At 47.0% G+C, this 14,748-nt stretch overlaps 1 protein-coding gene and 1 long non-coding RNA gene across 3 annotated transcripts in view; one reads left to right on the top strand and one right to left on the bottom strand.

Moving 5' to 3' along the window:
• The window catches only part of LOC125740118 (uncharacterized), a 353,638-nt gene that overhangs the window by 280,776 nt on the left and 58,114 nt on the right, over positions 1-14,748 (bottom strand). The window lies entirely within an intron of this gene.
• The window catches only part of LOC125740114 (NACHT, LRR and PYD domains-containing protein 12-like), a 341,935-nt gene that overhangs the window by 287,415 nt on the left and 39,772 nt on the right, over positions 1-14,748 (top strand). The window lies entirely within an intron of this gene.

The raw sequence follows: 14,748 nt of genomic DNA, 5'->3' as shown, positions 1-14,748 counted from the left end.
GGTCATGGGGAGTCCGGAGCCTATCCGGAAGCAATGGGCACGAGGCAGGGAACAACCCAGGATGGGGGATCCAGCCCATCGCAGGGCACACTCACACACCATTCACTCACACATGCACTCCTACGGGCAATTTAGTAACTCCAGTTAGCCTCAGGATGTTTTTGGACCATGGGGGAAAACCGGAGTAACCGGAGGAAACCCCACGACGACATGGGGAGAACATGCAAACTCCACACACATAAGATACTGAACATTGTAAACTACATTATAAAGTAAATTATATGACGGTATTGATGAAACACATCAGTGCCTATTACTCAATACACCAAGTTCTGGTTAAAATAATCCAGCGCTGATGCTGATGTGGAGTCGACAGTAGTTTGGATATGACATGATATACATAAACTCTCAGCTACTGTTCACCCCGCTATTGGCTTTTTGTCCACCTTCAAAATTATGCATCTTTGCACCTAAACAGCTCCTTGAGTCAAAATTGCAGGGGTGATGGTACTGAAACTTGGGAATAGGTTGATCTATCCATACATTATCACGACATGCACAAAAAGTAATAGTTTTTGTGAGTAATGTCACATGAATGTTTGTATATTTTATATATTTTGAAACAACAGTGTAGCCCATAATTCCTGGGGGTAGTCATTATTTTATTCAGATTTCAACTGACTGTATGTTATTGTTTGAACAAAAAGATAATGTCATCTGTATTGAGTCTGTGGTTGTGTTTCACTGTTTCATGAAGCTAAGCAATTTTGTGATTTAAAATGTTGTTTTTCTAAAACACTTTACTCGGATTTGTCAGTGTTATAATTTTATTTTCATATTTAAAGTTTAAATTCAATAAATTAAAGTGTTTTTCATATGTGAAATGTTTGCTGCTTTTATTTGGTATGAACGTAATTAATATTGATATTACATTGGCATTGTACTGATGGTTGACTGATGGCACTAGTGGAGTTTTATTTCATAGCAGACTATGGACCACACACTAATGCGGGAGGCTTTAAAGGAAAACAAATGCAAAAAGAGTATGTCATGATTCTTAGTGATGACATGGGGAAAATATGCAAACTCCACACACATGAAACAAAGACTCAAACCCAGGTCTCAGCAGTCTAAGACAATAGTGCTAACCACCACACCACCATGCCACCCCTGATCAATTACATACAGTATAAGCAAGAATAGCATTTCTCAAATGTATGTATAACTCCACTGCTTCATATGGGTCTCTTGGAATTACCATTACAATATCATGTTACACATGTCATACATGTCTTGGTCACATGTAATGCTTTGCTGAAAGGTGCATGCAATTCTGCACATATGAAGATCATTATCATCAACAGGTGAGAGATAGTCTCTGGTTCTATAAAACTTGGGTAATGCATACATGATGCTGGGCCTGCCACTAGGCACATTAGTGTTCTTGGATGGTCTGATGATGGGTGAAGACCATACTTATGCAGTCTCATCCAAGTTATCCTTGAGGAGAAAAAAAACATGTTTACACTTTTATCACCATCACCTTTTCTACTTTCATCAACATATTTATGATGAATCAGTAACTATACTGTATTAATATATGACCCTTCATTATGAAACCAGTTGGATTTCAAGTCTCTCATTTAGCTTTGAAAATAACACATTGTTTAAAAAAAAAAAATGCTTTACATGGTTAAATCACACAGTATAACTTGGTTTTGTAAAGTAGGGTCACATAGTGTTGCTTCTCATGGCGCTTGGAGCACAGACATAAGTGCAGGACGCCAGGAGTCAAGGCAAATGCGGGGTTTAATGGTAGCAAAACTAAATAAACAAGCAGCAATGCAGGATGACAATACAATTACCAGACTGGGGAAACAAACTGAAACGCGGTCCAAATACATAGGACTAATGACAACAAGCAGAAACAGCTGATCACACAGGGATTCCACATGAGGTTAAAGAGGGGGGCGTGGTACACGAAAGGAGCGGACGATCGGGGCAGGACACATAAGAGACTTGATTACTTATTAAAGTGTAACCCTTTTTAATGGGCTATGTATGAACTTAACTTCTTCCACTACCGACTTGTACTTCTAATACAATTGTATTAGATTGTAACATCTAATACAATTTTATCGTTAAAAAGGAGGCCACAAACCAACATGATCTTAAACTATCATATCATCTCACCCGGATTAGCCCCACACAACAGAACTGCACAAGGCTTTTGTCAAAGAAACCGCCATGAAACAGGCCATTATCCTTGAGATCGGACAATAACGATATCCAAAACTCTGTGAACTCCTTGCGCAGACATCCCCACCAGGTTTCAATCTTTGATTCGCTGTACTCGCCCCCTCCACATAACTGTGTATACTTTGAGGTTGGTTGGGCCGAAGAAGAATCAACAACAACAACAAATTTATTTTTATATAGCGCATTATCACAACATTACATCGTCTCAAAGCGCTTTACAGCATCCTCACCCAAAGCCCTCAGTGAGTAAGCCAAAGGCGACAGTGGCAAGGAAAAACTCCCAAGAAGGAAGAAACCTTGGGAGGGACCAGACTCAAAGGGGGAGCCCAACCTCCAGGGGCCGGCAGGGATAGTCAAATAAGAGTCAAGTCATATATTTCCCAAATCCTATGATTGGGACAAAAAGTTGGGTAGAAGTCCCACATGAGTACTTTCTCTGTACCAAGGTCCCTTCTTACAACTTGAGGACATCCTTTCAGATGCTGCACAGCTTCAACATAATAACACCTGATTACCTTGGGATCGCTGCTGGTAGTATAGGCATTCAGAGCCAAATCATTTTTTTCCTGGAAAAACCATTGATGCAGCCATTGATAGAAATGCCAAAAGGTTTCAGCTTATCGTAACAGTCAATATGCCAAATGAAATTTGGTCCCTTTGAGAAATAATTGTCTGTGTTTTGTTCTCTTAACAATAAAGAACTTTGTCTTTAATTGTATTTTATATTCCTTTTTATTCAGACTGAGGGAATCCACGTTACAACTATTTTTTCTCCTTGTCCCGTAACACTACTGACCCCTAGTGGGCTAGGGTAGAACACCATATATTATCACATTAAGTATTCAGAAATCATTCATAAACATCATGCATGCATATCTTTACATCCTAACATTCCTTAACAACTGTAATATACATTAATAACAAACATTATATAATTATAACAAACATTATAATTGTATGAGGCAGCGGTTAGCACTGTTGCCTCACACCTCTGCGACCTTGGTTTGAATCTCCACCTGGGTTACATTGTGTGCGGAGTTTGCATGTTCTCCTCATGTTGTCATGGGGTTTCCTCCTGGTACTCCGGTTTCCCCCCACAGTCCAAAGACATGCTGAGGCTAATTGGAGTAGCTAAATTGCCCGTAGGTGCCCGTGGGTTGTTCCCTGCCTCGTGCCCATTACTTCCGGGATAGGCTCCGGACCCCCCACGACCCAGTAGGATAAGCGGTTTGGAAAATGGATGGATGGAAGTCCACACATCTAAATTTGTTAACACTTCTGAATGTTTTTTGTCACTTGATTCACAGATAGTGTGCTAAAGAGCCATGGGGTTACAGAAGCCATTGTTCACAGCTTCATTGCCAACGGACTAAGAAATGCACCAAAGCATCAAGGGAGACCGAACATGGTATAATTATTATTGCAGCGAGTGCTATGGTTTGATTTAGACAGTTATCTAACTGGTCACGAATGTTTCATTTATATTTTAGTGACAAATATTGTGGCATGTGTTAGTATTATCACTACATCCAATTTTAATGTGCATCTCATTTAGTTTGTTTTGAAGTATATCTATATAAATGCATTATAATTGAACATTTCTGTGAATTATGTCTTCTTTATGGAGGATGTCGTAAATATTGTAATTTTGCTGAATTTATGTTGAGCACAATACATACATTCCACATATCGAAATCCACATGAAAAAAACTTGCCTTTTACGCGTAATTAACCTGTCTTTTCCACATCCTGTTTCCACATGTATTCCATGTGTTTGTGCCCACTGGGTAGTTTCTTGGGTCCCTAAAAAGAATACAAATCAGTGTTGCCAACTATTTTCAATGGAAAGTAGTTAAAGTCTGCTCGAAAAGTCGCCAAATGTCGCTAGATGACGTCATGCGTATATTTGCATATCAATGACGTAAATACGTCGTATTTGCATTCTGCGTGTTTTCCCTAATCCTTCCTCACGTGTCCAATATAAAACTGTTATCAATTACTCACTGATCAGAGCAGACACAGGGAGATGAGTAACTGTACCGGGAAAGCAAGACCTTGCGCTTACAGGACAGTACTGGCGACATTTGGAAAGTTGCTAAGGTTTGTCCAAAAGTCGCTAGATTTGTCGCTAGGCGCTTTTTTGAAAGAAAGTCGTCAAGGGGGTCTGAAAAGTCGCTAAATCTAGCGACAAAGTCGCTAAGTTGGCAACACTGATACAAATCCATACAGCCATTTCCGGGAAGTGACATTATTTGCTTTTGGAGGGAAATTCAACTGGAAGACTAAGGTAAGATTTAACTGTCACTCTCTCCTGTCCTGTATTTTTCTCAATTTTATATTACACACGGGTTTGAGGCACCCTTAAAGTTCCACCCTGTTAGTATATATTATGAAAAATATGTTTTGGAAAAAATAGTTTTTAAAACGTTAAAAATAGCTATTTAAATATATATAGGAAAAGACATGTGCAAGTAATTGGACCCTTGGAATGACATGAAAAGAGAAAGTACTGTACAGTAATAATAATACTGTAACCAGTCACATACAATAAGCACAAATAAACGTGTACAAACACGCCAAATGCAATATGCGTTATTTTAATGTCATAAATCGGCAATAGATGCGTTTATTTTACCATACTCATCAGCGTAGCAGCATTTCCACAGTAAACGCCGCAATGGCTCTTGGGATCGAGTGGCAAACTGTTTGCTTGAGTCACCGACTGATTGTCCGAAAACCGTAAGTTCGATTCTTTCATCGAACGGGTCCTCGGGTTTTTTGGAGTCAACGAGTTAGAGACCGTATGTCCGTTCACTTATACAGTAACTGTGTCTCACAACGACCAGGTATGGGTGTTCTCGGCACCAGAAGGAAGTCTACGAACGCAAAAGTGACGAACAAAAGAACGAACGTAAAAGTGATAAGACAAGCGCAGACTGAATATGAAAAATAAATCCAAAATCGTGGGGGATGCTTTTGGATGTTGTATAGCCAAAGATCAGTTTTAAAAACGTTTTAAAATAATTTTTTTAATCGATTCGTTCAGACTAACGAGTCGATTAGACCTGTTCACTAAAAAAAAACGAGCTAAAAAGAACGATTCGTTCGCGAATCGGCCATCACTGTATTACACCAGTTTTTCTGTTTAGTAAAGTACTGTGAAGTACTCCTAAAGTAGCGATTCATTTTCCACATCAGCCAGGTTAAATCGTCATACATTTACATCGATTTTTAACCGATTCACGATTCATCGTTACGTGCCTAGTTCTTACTACACCCTGATGGTTGTCATGCAGCAGTGGGATGAATGTATTGCGCAAAGTAACTGGCACCACTAAGCAGGACTATTGAAACACTAAATTGTCCTTAACACTCAGTTTGTTCTGCATTTTATAGTATGGTTGGTGGGGGGGGGGGATTCACTGCTTTCGTTGAGGCAGGCCATCATTGTCCAATCGAAGTACACAATGCAGATAGTTCAGGGCATGAAGAGGATTCACATTCAAACTCATCAGGTGAAACCGCAGCCTGAGCGGCTGAAGGTAGTGAAATCAGTTCAGGTTCAAAGTCCTTGTTAAGTGTAGCAGTGGCAGGCAGTGGCAGTAGGGAGAGACAGTCAGCCCTGTTGCTCTGGGACCCAGGATGACAGAGACCATCATAATTAAAGCACAGCAGTCAGGAGGACCATCTTACAAAGCGCATTCCTGCTGTCAGCTCCTTTCGTGGTGCATAATGTAGTCAGAGCCTGATGGTCTGTATGCAGCATAAACCCCACAGGTAAGTCTGCCACTTCTCACCTGAGCTGAGATTTGAAAATTGCACATCATAACCTTTTAAAAACTGCATCGCAAAAATTGGTGGTTAAACCCTTAGGTGTCGTTCTCCTTTAAAAGAGTCTGGAGAGTCTACATATCAAAAAGGACTCCTGAAGCCGACAGAGAGAGAGAGAGCAGGTGCAGGGGGAGGGGGGCTGTGCGGCTTGTGCCTCCACTGCAGTCCTGATGCCTGCCCTTCTGAGCAGCCGCTCATGCCCAGCAGGGTGTAGATTCTGTAGAGAGGCAGCCGGTGAAGCCTCTGCAGCCGACTTACACTGGAGGGCAGTGTGCTCACCACCCCTGTCTCCGGCAATCCTCCAGAAGCCCCTGGTAATTGGTCAGCTTCCTCTCAAAAGCCTCCTCGATACGATCTTCCCAGGACAGTTCTATCAGGCCAAGCTGTTTTGAAGCTTCTGACAGAATGACAATGTCTGGTCACAATTATGTTGCTGTGATATGTGCTGAAACCTTAAGTTGCTTGCTTAGATCTACCATCATCTGCCAGTCCTATGCAGTAGAAAGTAGACCTGCAGCAGCTCTGAGTTGCAGTTTCAGCTCTCCTGCCTTGACAAATGTTATCTGCTTCCTGGGGGGACAGTGGGGCGGCTTATTTTTAGGGCTGAGGAGACACTCTCAGCAACTGCCTTCAGCACCTGGTCATGGCGCCACCAGTAGAGAACCTCCCCTAGGACCTTCAGACAGCTGCTCAGGATGTGTTTGAGTGTCCCAGAGCAGAGTGGGCAGGAAGGTGTATCAGCCTGACCCACAGCTGGAGGTTTGCAGGGCTCAGTAAGATCATATACAGCTTGGATTAGAAATTTTGTGCGCTGGGGCTCTGCTCGTTCCGTCCTTCATTCCATTGCATTCTCCCATCTCATCCAAGCTCCCTGCTGCCTCATGCCTGCAATCCTGCTGGTTCTTCCCTCATGCATTACTGCCCTCACCTCTTCCTGCACAAGCAGTCACCTTTCCTTGCCCTGGACCTTGTTGTATTGAGGCATTGGAGAGCTGCCCAATCCTGATCTCTGTCTCACATGCTGTGGCAGATGGGAAACCTACGGTTACCTCAGGACTGCAGTAAGGGGCAGACATGAGGTTCTGCTCTCAAGTTAAACCATTTTTTTTTGTGAGGAGTAAAAATGTTGTACACTTTATTTTTAATTACTTGTTTAGTTAGTAAGGACTTAGTTTGACTATTAATGATTCTTTTCCCATGTTTTAATGGGGGCGAAAGAGACGCTGTTTGCTAATTAGCTTGTCAATTCTCAGGTAAAGCAGGTCACCATTTTAGTCAGGAAATTTTTATTCTTGTATTTTGGTCATTTAATCTAACGTGTTACTAATTTGATTTATTATGTTTTTTTGTTTTTAACTCTACAGATATTTTTTGCTTTCGCTGTTATGTCTCCCGTCTACTTTTCCGTGGTTATTATATCCATCCATCCATACATTTTCCAAACCGCTTATCCTACTGGGTCGCGGGGGGTCCGGAGCCTATCCCGGAAGCAATGGGCACGAGGCAGGGAACAATCCAGGATGGGGGGCCAGCCCATCGCAGGGCACACTCACACACCATTCACTCACACATGCACACCTATGGGCAATTTAGCAACTCCAATTAGCCTCAGCATGTTTTTGGACTGTGGGGCGAAACCGGAGTACCTGGAGGAAACCTCACGACGACATGGGGAGAACATGTAAACTCCACACACATGTGATCCAGGCAGAGACTCGAACCCGGGTCCCAGAGGTGTGAGGCAACAGTGCTAACCACTGCACCACCATGCCGCCCCCTGGTTATTATATACAGTCAGGTCCATAAATATTGGGACATCGACACAATTCTAATCTTTTTGGCTCTATACACCACCACAATGGATTTGAAATGAAACGAACAAGATGTGCTTTAACTGCAGATTTTCAGCTTTAATTTGAGGGTACTTACATACAAATCAGGTGAACGGTGTAGGAATTACAGCAGTTTGTATATCTGCCACCCACTTTTTACAGGACCAAAAGTAATGGGACAATTGGCTGCTCCGCTGTTCCATGGCCAAGTGTGTGTCATTCCCTCATTATCTAATTTACAAGGAGCAGATAAAAGGTCTAGAGTTCATTTCAAGTGTGCTATTTGCATTTGGAATCCGTTGCTGTCAACTCTTAATATGAGATGTAAAGAGCTGTCACTATCAGTGAAACAAGCCATCATTAGGCTGAAAAATAAAAACAAACCCATCAGAGAGATACCAAATACATTAGGTGTAGCCAAATCAACTGTTTGGAACATTCTTAAAAAGAAAGATCGCACCGGTGAGCTCAGCAACACCAAAAGAGTTGCAAGACCACGGAAAACAACTGTGGTGGATGACCGAAGAAATCTTTCCCTGGTGAAGAAAAACCCCTTCAGAACAGTTGGCCAGATCAAGAACACTCTCCAGGAAGTAGGTATATGTGTGTCAAGGTCAACAATCAAGAGAAGACTTCACCAGAGTGAATACAGAGGGTTCAACAAAAGGTGTAAACCATTGGTGAGCCTCAAAAACAGGAAGGCCAGATTAGAGTTTGCCAAACAACATCTAAAAAAGCCTTTACAGTTCTGGAACAACATCCTATGGACAGATGAGACAAAGATCAACTTGTACCAGAGTGATGGGAAGAGAAGAGTATGGAGAAGGAAAGGAACTGCTCATGATCCAAAACATACCACCTCATGAATGAGGCATAGTGGTGGTAGTGTCATGGCGTGGGCATGTATGGCTGCCACTGGAACTGGTTCCCTTGTATTTATTGATGATGTGCCTGCTGACAAAAGCAGCAGGATGAATTCTGAAGTGTTTCAGGCAATATTATCTGCTCATATTCAGCCAAATGCTTCAGAACTCATTGGACGGTGCTTCATAGTGCAGATGGACAATGACCTGAAGCATACTGCGAAAGCAACCAAAGAGTTTAAGGCAAAGAAGTGGAATATTATGCAATGGCCAAGTCAATCACCTGACCTGAATCCGAATGAGCGTGTATTTCACTTGCTAAAGACAAAACTGAAGGGGAAATGCCCCAAGAACAAGCAGGAACAGAAGACAGTTGCAGTAGAGGCCTGGCAGAGCATCACTAGGGATGTAACCCAGTGTTTGATGATGCCTGTGCATTCCGGACTTCAGCCTGTAATTGACTGCAAAGGATTTGCAACCAAGTATTAAAAAGTGAAAGTTTGATTTATGATTGTTAATTTGTCCCATTACTTTTGCTCCCTTAAAAAGTGGGTGGCAGATATACAAACTGCTGTAATTCCTACACCGTTCACGTGATTTGTATGTAAATACCCTCAAATTAAAGCTGAAAGTCTGCAGTTAAAGCACATCTTGTACATTCCATTTCAAATCCATTGAGGTGGTGTATAGAGGCAAAAAGATTAGAATTGTGTCGATGTCCCAATATTTATGGACCTGACTGTATGTTCATTTAATCTGTCACGATGGACGGAACAGAGAGACCGGGATCCAGACTCGCAAACCGTTAAGCGCTTTATTTGGGTAAACCAAACAGCAGCACGGAAAGGGACAGGCAAGAGGCAGGGTCGAAAGACAAGCAGGGAGGTCGTAAGCCGGGGGGTCAGTCCTACAGGTAAGCACAGGACAAGATCACATGGGGAAGCAGGAACAGGACGAGCCGGGGCAGGCAGGGTTGACGGATCAGGAGCGGGGACGGGTCTGGAACGGAAGAGAGAGAGAGGTAAGTAGACGACACGGGGAAAACAGGCAGGGTTAGGTCTCAGGGATAGACAATCGACAAGAGAGTGCTCGGTATGGCTTCTAAACATCAGCGCAATACTTCGCAACGGGCAAGTGACTTCTAGTTGGTTTTAACTCTAGACTCATTACGCGTAACGAGCTGCAGTTGGTGGTGTCCGCCTGTGTGGGCGTGACAGTACCCCCCCCCTGACGGCCGCCTCCTGGAGGCCGAGGGCGCTTGCGGGGACGACCCCGAGGGCGCGGAGCAGGACGGGAGGGGTTGGCCAGGTGAAAAGCTGCCATGAGCTCCGGGTCGGTCACCGCGCTGGCTGGCACCCAGCTGCTGTCCTCCGCGGGTTCCCCCTCCCAGTGAACCAAATACTGGAGCTGACCGCCCCGTCGGCGGGAGTCTAGGAGGACCCGAGCTCGGGGGGCCGGATCGCCCTCCAGCACGTCCTCCGGAGAATCTTCCGGTGGAGGGACTTCGGGCCGCAGGGGACAGAGCTTTACTGGTTTAAGGAGAGAAGCGTGAAAGGTAGGGCAAATACGATAAACATTGGGGAGTAGTTAGCAGTAGGCCACTGGACCTACTCGCAGGATGCGGAAAGGGCCGAGGAACCGAGCGGTCAGCTTTTTACATCCAGGTATCCGCAGGTTCCGTGTAGACAACTACACCAGCTGACCCACCCGATACGTGGGTCCTGCCCGACGTCATCGATCCGTCTGCAGTTTCTCCTTTTGTATGTGGGATGTCAGTGATCGTTGGACCTGCTGCCACGCTCGTCGGTCGTCCTGGAACCACTTCTCCACACTAGGCACAGGTCCCTCCAAGGAGTCCCAAGGAAAGAGTTTGGGCTGGTAGCCTAACACACATTGGAATGGGGATATTTGCGTGACGGGACTCACCCGGGAGTTGAGAGCATACGCCACCCATACCAAATGGGTGGTCCATTTGGAGGACTCGGCTCGGCAGGCGAGACGTAGAGCCTTAGCTACCTCCTGGTTTGTCCGTTCGGCGAGACCGTTAGACTGGGGATGATATGCAGATGACAGACTGAGTGAAATGTCTAGCTTACGGCACATCTCCTTGAAGACCCGGGAGTTGAACTGGGGTCCCCGGTCACTGACGATGTCCTCAGGGATTCCGTAGTATCGGAAGAGCTGTTGGATAAGGATGTCGGCGACTTCGGAAGCAGATGGCAACTTAGGGAGAGCGACGAGTCAGCACATCTTCGAGAATCTATCAACGATCGTAAATATAATGGTTCGTCCGACAGAGCGTGGAAGGTCTGTAATGAAATCCATGGCCAAGTGGGACCATGGACGGGCGGGGACAGGTAAGGGGTGCAGCAGGCCGGCGGGCGCCTGAGGTGGAGTCTTCATTCGGGCGCACTCGGGGCAGGACTCCACGTATCCGGTCACTTGCTTCCGCCAGTCGGGCCACCAGAATCTACGAGACACGAGACGTAGTGTGGCGGCGATACCTGGATGTCCGGTTCCCCGTTGTGTGTGGATCCAATTGAGTAGGGCCTCCCGATGTTTCCGTGCGACGAACTGGAGTCCCCTCGGGCAACCTGGAGGGGGAGCCCTCACCTCGTTCTCACGTCGGATGTCCTCCTCTAGGTCCCAGGAAATTGTAGAAATGAAGCAGGCAGGGCTGAGGATGGGCTCTGTCCGTTCAGCACTGACGGGGGGGGGTCGAACTGTCTAGAGAGTGCATCTGCTTTCATGTTCCGGTTTCCCGGGAGGTAACGGACCTGGAACTCGAACCTGGAGAACCACTGGGCCCAGTGAACTTGCCGAGCTGAGAGGCGTTTGGCTGACTGGAGGTATTCGAGGTTGCGGTGATCTGTGAACACTACGAACGGGTGACGGGCCCCCTCCAACCAGTGTCTTCATTCTTCTAGCGCCAGACGGATGGCGAGCAGCTCCCTTTCACCTATAGGGTAATTATGTTCGCCCAGGGTTAGTTTCTTGGAGTAATACGCACACGGGTGACGTCGTCCGGTTTGGGGGTCTCTCTGGAGAAGCACCGCGCCTACTCCGGACTCGGAGGCATCTACCTCCACCTTGAAGGGAAGGTCGGGCTGTGGCTGAGTGAGGACGGGGGCGGAGCAGAAGGCTTTCTTGAGCTTTCCGAAGGCGGCATCGGCCTCTGGGGTCCAGACCCATCGTGAGGCTGTACTTCGAGTCAGGGAGGTGAGAGGTGCTGCCACCTGGCTAAAGTTACGGATAAATCTTCTGTAAAAGTTAGCGAATCCAAGGAAGCGTTGTAGATCCTTCAGGTTGCGAGGAGGTAGCCAGTTGCGAATCACTGCCACCTTCTTCTCTTCCATGGCGACGGTTCCTTGTCCAATGAGGTAACCTAGGAATTGTATCTGGGTTTGATTGAACTCACACTTCTCGAGCTTCACGTAGAGGTGGTGTTCCCTTAGTCTCTGCAGGACCTGTCAGACGTGTTCTCGGTGTAGATGTTCATTCGGTGAGTAGATCAGTATATCGTTGATATACACCACCACGCTGCGCTGAATGAGGTCCTTGAACACTTCATTCATGAAAGCCTGAAAGATGGAGGGACTATTAGCCAGACCGTACGGCATCATGAGATACTCGTACTGCCCCTTACTGGTGACGAACAAGGTTTTCCATTCATCCCCCTCCTGGATACGGATAAGGTTATAAGCACTGCGAAGGTCGAGTTTGAAGAAGACGCGTGCCTCTCGCAGCTGCTCTAGGGAGGAGGGAATCAGCGGAAGGGGCTCTCTCCATTTTACAGTAATGGCATTCAAAGCCCGGTAGTCGATACAGGGACACAGCCCTCCATCCTTCTTCTTGACAAAGAAGAAACCCGCTGAGTAAGGAGATGTAGATGGCCGGATGATCCCCTGCTTCAGGCTCTCTTGGATGTAGGTGTCCAACGAGTCCTGTTCCTGGAGTGAGATCGGGTACAGTCTCCCTTTAGGGGGCTTAGCCCCCTCTACGGTCTCGATCGCGCAGTCACACTCACGGTGGGGCGGTAAGGCGAAAGCTCTGGCCTTACTGAAGACGTCCTTGTAATCCCGGTAAGCCTCCGGGAGCTGGCTGAGGTCCTCCGGTCTGGGGCTCTTGACGTTGGAGGTCCTGCACAGAACAGACATACAAGTGGACAGACGCGTCTGTCCATTCGGTGAGCTCGCCCGTTCTCCAATCGAGAGTCGGATTATGCTGAAGGAGCCAGGGGTACCCCAATATCATAGGGTCCTTCGCTTGAGGTAGAACATACATGGTCGTCTCCTCCACATGGAGGACGCCGACGCGCAGGGTGAAGGGGTGAGTGCAGTACCTGACAGTCCCCTCCTTTATCCGCTCTCCAGTTACTCCCAACACAGAGAGAGGTCTTGCGAGCTTCCGCAAGGGTAACCCTAAGTGGAGTGTGAGGGAGAGACTAACAAAGTTCCCGCCGGCTCCGCTATCAACCAACGCTAGAACCGAGGTTCCACGATCCTCGGTTTCAATGCTCACCGGAACAGTTAGTTGACGGCGAGTGGGGAATACAGCCGGCGAATCACCTACCACTGGTGTATCCTCTGATGGGCGGGGGCGCGTGGGACAGGTTCGGATCAGGTGTCCGGCCTCGCCACAGTAGAGGCACAGACCCTCCTGGGTCCGCCTCCGACGCTCCGCGGTAGTGAGGGGTGCTCGTCCTTACTGCATTGGTTTGGACGTCTCTGGAACGGAAGCTTGTGGGATGCGACGAGCCTCACTCTGCAACCGGCGGTGACGCGATCCCTCACCGTGTTGTCCAGACACACCGCCAGGTGAACGAACTTGTCAAAGTTCATAGCATCCCCTGGAGAAGCGAGCTCGTCCTGTAGGTCTTGGTTAAGACCACGGCGAAAGATGGTGAGGTAGGTGTTGTCTGTCCACTGGAGTCCCGCAGCTATGGTACGGAACTCCAGGGAGTAATCCGCCGCGGAGCGGTTCCCCTGCCGACAGTCCAGGAGACGGTCTCCAGGACGGCGTCCAACAGCCGGGTGGTCGAACACTTCGACCAGAGCACGGTGGAAGTCTCGGGTCGACTCAATGATGGGGCTGTTGTTGGACCATAAGGCCGTCGCCCACTCTCGAGCGCGGCTGGTGAGGAGAGAGACGATGAACCGCACCTCCGCCGTCTGGGTGGTGAACATCTCTGGATGTTTTTCGACATAGATGCCGCATTGCATTAAGAAGCCGCGACACTGTTCGGGATTCCCATCGTAGCATTCGGGATCCGGGATCGGAGCGGAAGCCATCGGGTGAGGTGGAGATGCCGGAAGTGGGGTTCGGGCTGCCTGTGCTGCTAGGAGTTGTTCAATAGCCGCCAGGCGCACCTCCAAACCCTGACGGTTTGCTGGATCCATATTTTTCCGGCGAAGTATTCTGTCACGATGGACGGAACAGAGAGACCGGGATCCAGACTCGCAAACCGTTAAGCGCTTTATTTGGGTAAACCAAACAGCAGCACGGAAAGGGACAGGCAAGAGGCAGGGTCGAAAGACAAGCAGGGAGGTCGTAAGCCGGGGGGTCAGTCCTACAGGTAAGCACGGGACAAGATCACATGGGGAAGCAGGAACAGGACGAGCTGGGGCAGGCAGGGTTGACGGATCAGGAGCGGGGACGGGTCTGGAACGGGAGAGAGAGAGAGGTAAGTAGACAACACAGGGAAAACAGGCAGGGTTAGGTCTCAGGGATAGACAATCGACAAGAGAGTGCTCGGTATGGCTTCTAAACATCAGCGCAATACTTCGCAACGGGCAAGTGACTTCTAGTTGGTTTTAACTCTAGACTCATTACGCGTAACGAGCCGCAGCCGGTGGTGTCCGCCTGTGTGGGCGTGACATAATCTAATCATGTTAGTTATATTCATTTGCAGTAAAGTGTATTTATTTAATTGCATTATATGATACATGTTACACAGTTGCCTC

This window comes from Brienomyrus brachyistius, chromosome 4 (assembly GCF_023856365.1).
Source record: "Brienomyrus brachyistius isolate T26 chromosome 4, BBRACH_0.4, whole genome shotgun sequence".
Classification (NCBI taxonomy): domain Eukaryota; kingdom Metazoa; phylum Chordata; class Actinopteri; order Osteoglossiformes; family Mormyridae; genus Brienomyrus; species Brienomyrus brachyistius.
Note: the sequence above shows the minus strand (reverse complement) of the source record. Positions and strands in the feature narration are given on the sequence as shown.